At 47.0% G+C, this 9,787-nt stretch overlaps 1 pseudogene; it reads right to left on the bottom strand.

Moving 5' to 3' along the window:
- Positions 1-3,468: 3,468 nt before the first annotated feature.
- On the bottom strand, positions 3,469-4,308 carry LOC147972303 (uncharacterized; annotated as a pseudogene).
- Positions 4,309-9,787: the final 5,479 nt, after the last annotated feature.

Below are 9,787 nucleotides of genomic sequence, written 5' to 3'. Positions count from 1 at the left end.
TACCACTAGAAGAAGGAGCCTTTTCACTACTAGCTTCCCCCTTATTGGAGATAGCATCCGTCACCTTGTCGGTGGGATCACCCACTTTCAATGGTGCGGTGGATAGTTTAAACCCCTCAAGGAATTTAGTAAACATGCTTTCAACCTCGGTTGTCATGGAGGTTTTCAATGTCTCCAAGGCCACATTGAACTCCTCATGAGAGATCGAGGTTCCCCCATCGCCCGTAGACGAGGTCGGATTCGCAGCGGAGTGTTCCTCCACACCGTCTACGGTATCAACCATACTCTTCGGACAGTAAAGTCCTTAATAAAGAGATGAGGCTCTGATACCAATTGAAAGGATCGATATAGTTGACTAGAGGGGGGTGAATAGGCAACTAACAATTTTAGCTTTACTTTAACAATTTAAACTTTGCATCAAAGTAGGTTGTCTAGATATGCAACTAGGTGAGCAACCTATATGATGCAATAAGGATAGGAACACAAGCAAGCAAGATATATGAAACAAATAAGCTTGCACAAGTAAAGGCACGAGATAACCAAGAGTGGAGACGGTGGAGACGAGGATGTGTTGCCGAAGTTCCTTCCCTTTGAGAGGAAGTACGTCTCCGTTGGAGCGGTGTGGAGGCACAATGCTCCCCAAGAAGCCACTAGGGTCACCGTATTCTCCTTACGCCCTCACATAATGCGAGATGCAGTGATTTCACTATTGGTGCCCTTGGAGGCGGCGACCGAATCTTTACAAACTAGGTTGGGGCAATCTCCACAACTCAATTGGAGGCTCCCAACGACACCACGAAGCTTCACCACTATGGACTATGGCTTCGCGGTGACCTCAATCGTCTAGGATGTTCAAACACCCAAGAGTAACAAGATCCGCAAGGGATTAGTGGGGGGAATCAAATATCTCTTGGTGGAAGTGTAGATCGAGGCCTTCTCAACCACTCCCGAGCAAATCAACAAGTTTGGTCGGCTAGGGAGTGAGATCGGACGAAAATGGAGCTTGGAGCAATAATGGAGCTTGGGGGTGGAAGAGGTAAGTCAACGGGGAAGAAGAGGACCCCTTATATAGTGTGGGACAAAAATCCAACCGTTACTCACCAACCAGCCCGCGGCCAGCGGTACTACAGCAAGGCCGCGCGGTACTACAGCTTGCAATCAAGCGGTACTACCGCACGGCTGTGCGGTACTACCGTACCGACCCACGGTACTGCCGCAACCCCAGCGACAGTAAAGATAAACAGACGCGCAGGAACTGGGGGTGGTACTTCCGCAAGCGTGGTACTACCGCGCCCCCATGCGGTACTACCGCAAGGCAAAAACCCCCAGCCATGGGGAAGGAAACTTATGTGCCTACTTCCGCAAAGAAACGGAAGTAGCAAAAACCCGACACAGTAGTACCGCCGAGGGGCGGTACTACTGCCTGACTGCACAGCGCGGTACTATCGCGCGGCGAAAACGGTACTACAGCGGTAGGTGCGGATGTAAAAAATTAAATCCGCCCCTACTACCGCGAAGGGGCGGCACTAGCCTGGTGGGCAGCGATAGTGCGGCTCCAGGGGAGCGGTACTACCGTGGGCACCTGCGGTACTATCGCGCCACCGCGCGGTACTACCGCGGATGCCTACGGTACTACCGCTTTCCTGGGAGCAGTACTACCGCGACCAACCACAACAGCCAGAAAAGGGAGGCAAGAAAACGGAGGAAGTTCCAAGGAAAAAGGAGGGGACAAGAAGGAGACGTGTACGTGATGATTCCACCCAAACCTTGCCAACGCGGACCCCCTCTTAATAGTACGGCTTTCCTACGACTCAAATCCACCAAAAAGAAACATAGAAAAGACGCCGTCTTCATCAGTCTTCTTGGGGCACCCAGCCGTCTTGTGCCTAGCAATGAAGTATCTGGAATACTTAAGGCACACGATTAGTCCGCAAATGCGTTGCAATCAATCACCAAAATACTTAGGGATAAATATGCCCTTACACCGCGGCACCGTGTTGGCCGCGGCCGGTGAAGGGGACGAAGAAGGGCGCCTTCCCTGGCCCTGGCCATGGCCGTGGCCCTGGGAGTTGGTGCGGTGGAAGCGGCACTTGAAGGACCCGGCGTGGGTGGCCGGGGCGCAGACGCACTTGGAAGCGGGCCCGTGCCCGCGCCGGTCGGCGCCGACGCCGACCCGGGCCACCTCCTCCGCGTATTCTTGGAGCTGTGGCTGGCCGATTTACATGAAATTAATTCCCTCAGTTGTGGTTGCAAATATAGTACACATAATCTATATTATTATGCACTAGCGTGTGTGTGAAATAAATGGATTATGGTCATTTACCCAGTAAAATGGATATGCGTGTGTTAGAGAGATAGAGAAGGAGGGGGAGAGAGAGTGAGGAAGAGGAAGGGAGAGAGAGTGTGTGTGTGAAAGGATTTGATGGTAAAAAAGGTCGTCAATGTCATTTGATATGTATGAGAATATTAATATTGAACTCTTAAAGTTATTATGGTCCCGTTGCAACGCATGAGCGTTCTTCTAATGTTATTGTTGTGTGTGTGTTCTTGCAACAAAACTCTTAGGTTGTGTTGTGTCTAAGATGATGGATGAGTATGATGAGATGACAACTATCTGTCATGACCAGACAAATTTCAGAGACACATACTCGACTACAGCCTTATCAGATGAACGTGTCCTCGATGGGTGGAGGCGGATACTTGGCTGTGTAAACACCCAATGGTTCCGCCGTCTCAACATGCGCAAATGCTCGGTAATGGGAGGCCGCACCCTTCATATTGGTGATCATCATCCCCTGGTCCTGGCCCCCGTGTTCGACTTCGATGACAGCGCACGGCAGCTTCCCGCCGGAGGACGGCACGGCTTTTCGCCGGTGCACGTACAAGGATGCTCCTTTGGCCTTGAGGATGTAGTCGCCGTACGCGAAGTATGGACGTGGGATGTACTTACTCGTCAGCGTGTACTGCTGGCTCCACCTCCTCTCCGCCCGGACCCAGACCGTCGTCCGAGAGCCCACAGGGACGACTCCGAGCGAAAACATGTTTTAGAGCCTATGCATCCGGGTATTCCTTATTCAACCACTCATTTCTGTATCATGATTCGTGTAAATAATTTTTTTTTATTTCTCTCATATAGAACATGTATTTATACTTTAACTTTACAGCACAACAAAGCTTTCTATGTAGAATGTGGGATAAAACTTACAGATTTTTTGGTCCAACATAAATATACAAAATGAGATTTGTTTGATTAAAAAAATCTTATTTTTCATATTTATGTCGGACAAAAAAATCTGAAAGTTTTATCTCACATTCTAGTTACAAAGTTATGTTGTACTATAAAGTTTGAAGTTCAAGACATGTTTTATATAAGAGGAACAAAAAAAAATCATATAATAAGATAGTTGTGTAGCACAGATTTCAAAGCAATATTGAAGTGCTAGGATAGTGAGGCCCGGGTGCATAAGCTCACAAAATCTGCATTCCGACTCCGAGCCTCCCGCGTACCACGGTCAGGCTGTAGTCCTTGATCCGGAGCCGGGCGATCATCGACGGCATTGCGAAAGAGCGGACGCGCTCGTCGTCGAGGTCGAAGTAAACGACTCTTGGGGCGCCACCCCCCTGACCCAATACGTGGCACCGTCGACGCTGACAACGCCGGCGTCCAGCCTGCACCTCGTCCTGGCGTCGCGGGACGCCGCCACCTCCCGCCACGACGCATCCTCCTCCAGCGTGAGCACGTGCACGGCGTAGGTCGCCTCAATGCCCCAGCTGACTGTCCACGGGAACGTCGGGGCGTGCACCAGCTTGTGCCGCCCCGTCGTGGGGTGGTACGCCAAGCTGTACGCCATGTCCCACCTCCCATGCTGCCAGTACCCGGACCCGACGACCTCACCACGCGGAAGCGGTGGCACGGGCAGCGTCGCGCCGGTCGCCGGGTTGACCAGGGTGACGGTGCCGCCGGCCCACCCGCCGCTGTTCTCGCACAGGCAGAGGAGGCCGTTGCACGAGCCGACCAGCTGCAGGTCGTCGTCCGCGTCCACGTCCTCGAAGCGAGCATCTGGGAGGCGGGGGTGGGGGGTTCCTCCACAGCTCCCTGCACCTCCCCGTCGAGAGGTCGTCGACCACATAGGCGACGGCGGAGCGGGCGTTCCAGAGGAGGGCCTTGGCGCGGCTCTGCATCTCCGTCGTTCGTTTGTCGACGGCGTCGCGCCAGAGCCTGCAGACGAGGCGGGCACGGCGCCGCGCGCTAGGCGGGAGCCGCAGCAGGATGTCCACCAGCATGTCCTTGTGGAAATTCGAACCCATGGCACGGCGGAGGAGCTGTTTCTGCTTCCGGCCGGTTGCCCACGGCAGCGCGCCACGCTCCGCCTCCCCTTTTTATTGAACGAGCTGGCGAGTCGTTTCCCTGATGGGATTGCCAAAATGATACACTCCGTCCATGGGATTGGAGTCCTACTCGGTTGTCAAGTTCTTCCGTATACCTGTCAGGTTTGTATCCGGCATGAGACCGCAACGAATCTGTTCAAAACCTCGAATTTACTCAGCTCTCTCAGGCTAAATGATTCTGAATTTTGAGATCACTAGACCGCCTTGGAACCATGAATTTTACGGCTTCCTTGTTCTATAGTTTTGTACTTCCTTCATACCAAAATATAAGATCTTTGCAATTCAAATTTAACCGCAAAAACAACTTATATTTTGATACAGAGGTAGTATATTTTAAGTAGGTTATGTTGATGCAGTTTGTCTACAGCACAACTGGTACACATTAGAGCATCTATATCCGTATATGATAAATATGACCCCTTAAACGTACGTGAACACGCTCAGACGCATCACCGAGCACTGACTGGGCACTCCTCAAATTAGCACAACTGTATCCGGACATCTCATACTAGATTCTCAAATGCATACAAAAGCATGCAAACGAAAAAACCTAGGACGACGATAACTGTCACACGTGTGGGCGTTAAGGAGTCTGGTCACACGTTTTGTGTGATGTCTAAGAGGACCAGCCCACACGCCTATGTGTGGGCAAAAGAAGTAATGCCCACACGTCTTTTCCTTTCCTCGCGCTCCCTCTCACACGCCTACGTGTGGGAAAAATAGATAACGCCCACACGACCTCTCTCAGTCACCTACCTCACGGTCCCGCACGCCCCGCGTGACAGTCACCACACGTCCCAAGCAGTTGTTGGGGAACGTAGTAATTTAAAAAAAAAAATCCTACGCACACTCAAGATCATGGTGATGCATAGCAACGAGAGGGGAGAGTATGTCCACGTACCCTCGTAGACCGAAAGCGGAAGCGTTAGCACAACGCAGTTGATGTAGTCGTACGTCTTCACGATCCGACCGATGAAGTACCGAACGCACGACACCTCCGAGTTCTGTACACGTTCAACTCGATGACGTCCCTCGAACTCTGATCCAGCCGAGCTTTGAGGAAGAGTTCCGTCAGCACGACGGCGTGGTGACGATGATGATGTTCTACCGACGCAGGGCTTCGCCTAAGCACCGCTACGATATGACCGAGGTGGATTATGGTGGAGAGGGGCACCACACACGGCTAAGAGATCAAGAGATCAATTGTTGTGTCTATGGGGTGCCCCCTGGCCACGTATATAAAGGAGTGGAGGAGGGGAGGGGCCGGCCCTCTCTATGGCGCGCCCTAGGGGAGTCCTACTCTCACCGGGAGTAGGATTCCCCCTTTCCTAGTAGAACTAGGAGCCTTTCCAAGTAGTAGGAGTAGGAGAGAAGGAAAGGGAAGGAAAAAGGAGAAGGAAGGAAGGGGGCGCCCCCCTCCCTAGTCCAATTCGGACCAGCCCATGGGGAGGGGTGTGGCCACCCTTTGAGGCCTTTCTCTCCTTTCCCGTATGGCCCATTAAGGCCCAATACGAATTCCCGTAACTCCCCGGTACTCCCGAAAATACCCGAATCACTCGGAACCTTTCCGATGTCCGAATGTAGTCGCCCAATATATCGATATTTACGTCTCGACCATTTCGAGACTTCTCGTCATGTCCCCGATCTCATCCGAGACTCCAAACTCCTTCGATACATCAAAACACATAAACTCGTAATATAACCGTCATCAAACTTTAAGCGTGCGGACCCTACGGGTTCGAGAACTATGTAGACATGACCGAGACACGTCTCCGGTCAATAACCAATAGCGGAACCTGGATGCTCATATTGGCTCCTACATATTCTACGAAGATCTTTATCGGTCAAACCGCATAACGACATACGTTGTTCCCTTTGTCGTCGGTATGTTACTTGCTCGAGATTCGATCGTCGGTATCTCAATACCTAGTTCAATCTCGTTACCGGCAAGTCTCTTTACTTGTTTCGTAACACATCATCCCGCAACTAACTCATTAGTTGCAATGCTTGCAAGGCTTATAGTGATGTGCATTACCGAGTGGGCCCAGAGATACCTCTCCGACAATCGGAGTGACAAATCCTAATCTCGAAATACGCCAACCCAACAAGTACCTTCGAAGACACCTGTAGACCACCTTTATAATCACCCAGTTACGTTGTGACGTTTGGTGGCACACAAAGTGTTCCTCCGGTAAACGGGAGTTGCATAATCTCATAGTTATAGGAACATGTATAAGTCATGAAGAAAGCAATAGCAACAAATTAAACGATCAAGTGCTAAGCTAACAGAATGGGTCAAGTCAATCACATCATTCTCCTAATGATGTGATCCCGTTAATCAAATGACAACTCATGTCTATGGTTAGGAAACTTAACCATCTTTGATCAACGAGCTAGTCAAGTAGAGGCATACTAGTGACACTCTGTTTGTCTATGTATTCACACATGTATTATGTTTCCGGTTAATACAATTCTAGCATGAATAATAAACATTTATCATGATATAAGGAAATAAATAATAACTTTATTATTGCTTCTAGGGCATATTTCCTTCAGTCTCCCACTTGCACTAGAGTCAATAATCTAGTTCACATCACTATGTGATTTAACACCAATAGTTCACATTACCATGTGATTAACACCCATAGTTCACATCGTCATGTGACCAACACCCAAAGGGTTTACTAGAGTCAATAATCTAGTTCACATTGCTATGTGATTAATACCCAAAGAGTACTAAGGTGTGATCATGTTTTGCTTGTGAGTGAAGTTTAGTCAACGGGTCTTCCACATTCAGATCCGTAAGTATTTTGCAAATTTCTATGTCAACAATGCTCTGCACGGAGCTACTCTAGCTAATTGCTCCCACTTTCAATATGTATCCAGATTGAGATTTAGAGTCATCTAGATCAGTGTCAAAACTTGCATCGACATAACCCTTTACGACAAACCTTTTGTCACCTCCATAATCGAGAAACATATCCTTATTCCACTAAGGATAATTTTGACCAATGTCCAATACTCCTAGATCACTATTGTACTCCCTTGCCAAACTCAGGGCAAGGTATACAATAGGTCTGGTACACAGCATGGCATACTTTATAGAACCTATGGCTGAGGCATAGGGAATGACTTTCATTCTCTCTCTATCTTCTGCCGTGGTCGGGTTTTGAGTCTTACTCAACTTCACACCTTGTAACACAGGCAAGAACTCCTTCTTTGACTCTTCCATTTTGAACTACTTCAAAATCTTGTCAAGGTATGTACTCATTGAAAAACTTATCAAGCGTCTTGATCTATCTCTATAGATCTTGATGCTCAATATGTAAGCAGCTTCACCGAGGTCTTTCTTTTAAGAACTCCTTTCAAACATTCCTTTATGCTTTGCAGAATAATTCTACATTATCTCCGATCAACAATATGTCATTCACATATACTTATTAGAAATGTTGTAGTGCTCCCACTCACTTTCTTGTAAATGCAGGCTTCACTGCAAGTCTGTATAAAACTATATGCTTTGATCAACTTATCAAAGCGTATATTCCAACTCCGAGATGCTTGCACCAGTCCATAGATGAATCGCTGGAGCTTGCATATTTTGTTAATACCTTTAGGATTGACAAAACCTTCTGGTTGCATCATATACAACTCTTCTTTAATAAATCCATTAATGAATGCAGTTTTGTTTATCCATTTGCCAGATTTCATAAAATGCGGCAACTGCTAACATGATTCAGACAGACTTAAGCATAGATACGAGTAGAAACTCTCATCGTAGTCAACACCTTGAACTTGTCGAAAACCTTTTTACGACAATTCTAGCTTTGTAGATAGTAACACTACTATCAGCGTCCATCTTCCTCTTGAAAATCCATTTAATCTCAATGGCTCGCTGATCAATGGGCAAGTCAACCAAAGTCCATACTTTGTTCTCATACATGGATCTCATCTCAGATTTCATGGCCTCAAGCCATTTCGCGGAATCTGGGCTCATCATCGCTTTCTCATAGTTCGTAGGCTCTTCATGGTCAAGTAACATGACCTCCAGAACAGGATTACCGTACCACTCTGGTGTGGATCTCACTCTGGTTTACCTACGAGGTTTGGTAGTAACTTGATCTTTAGTTACATGATCATCATCATTAGCTTCCACACTAATTGGTGTAGTAGTCACAGGAACAGATTTCTGTGATGAACTACTTTCCAATAAGGGAGCAGGTACAGTTACCTCATCAAGTTCTACTTTCCTCCCACTCACTTCTTTCGAGAGAAACTCCTTCTCTAGAAAGGATCCATTCTCAGTAATGAATACCTTGCCTTCGGATCTGTGATAGAAGGTGTACCCAACATTTTCTTTTGGGTATCCTATGAAGATGCACTTCTCCTATTTAGGTTTGAGCTTATCAGGTTGAAACTTTTTCACATAAGCATTGCAACCTCAAACTTTAAGAAACGACGGCTTAGGTTTCTTGCCAAACCATAGTTCATACGGTGTCGTCTCAACGGATTTAGATGGTGCCCTATTTAATGTGAATGTAGCTGTCTCTAATGCATAACCCGAAAACGATAGTGGTAAATCGGTAAGAGACATCATAGATCGCACCATATCTAATAAAGTACGGTTACGATGTTCGGACACACCATTACAATGTGGTGTTCTAGGTGGCATGAGTTTGTGAAACTATTCCACATTGTTTTAATTGAATACCAAACTCGTAACTCAAAAAATTTCCTCCACGATCAGATCGTAGAAACTTTATTTTCTTGTTACGATGATTTTCCACTTCACTCTGAAATTCTTTGAACTTTTCAAATGTTTCAGACTTATGTTTCATCAAGTAGATATACTCATATCTGCTCAAATCATCTGTGAAGATCAGAAAATAATGATACCTGCCGCGAGCCTTAATATTCGTCGGACCACATACATCAGTATGTATGATTTCCAACAAATATGTTGCTCGCTCCATTGTTCCAGAGAACGGAGTCTTAGTCATCTTGCCCATGAGGCATGATTCGCAAGCATCAACTGATTCATAATCAAGTGATTCCAAAAACCCATCAGCATGGATTTTCTTCATGCGCTTTACACCAATATGACCTAAACGGCAGTGCCACAAATAAGTTGGACTATCATTATTAACTTTGCATCTTTTGGCTTCAATATTATAAAAATGTATATCACCACGATCGAGATCCAAGAAAACATTTTCATTGGGTGTATGACCATAGAAGGTTTTATTCATGTAAATAGAACAACAATTATTCTCTAACTTACATGAATAACCGTATTGCAATAAACATGATCCAATCATATTCATGCTCAACGCAAACACTAAATAACATTTATTTTAGGTTTAACACTAATCCTGAAAGTATAGGGAGTGTGTGATGGTGA

Source organism: Triticum urartu, chromosome 5A (genome assembly GCF_056163025.1).
Source record: "Triticum urartu cultivar PI428250 chromosome 5A, HENAU_Tu73, whole genome shotgun sequence".
Taxonomy (NCBI): Eukaryota; Viridiplantae; Streptophyta; class Magnoliopsida; order Poales; family Poaceae; genus Triticum; species Triticum urartu.
Note: the sequence above shows the minus strand (reverse complement) of the source record. Positions and strands in the feature narration are given on the sequence as shown.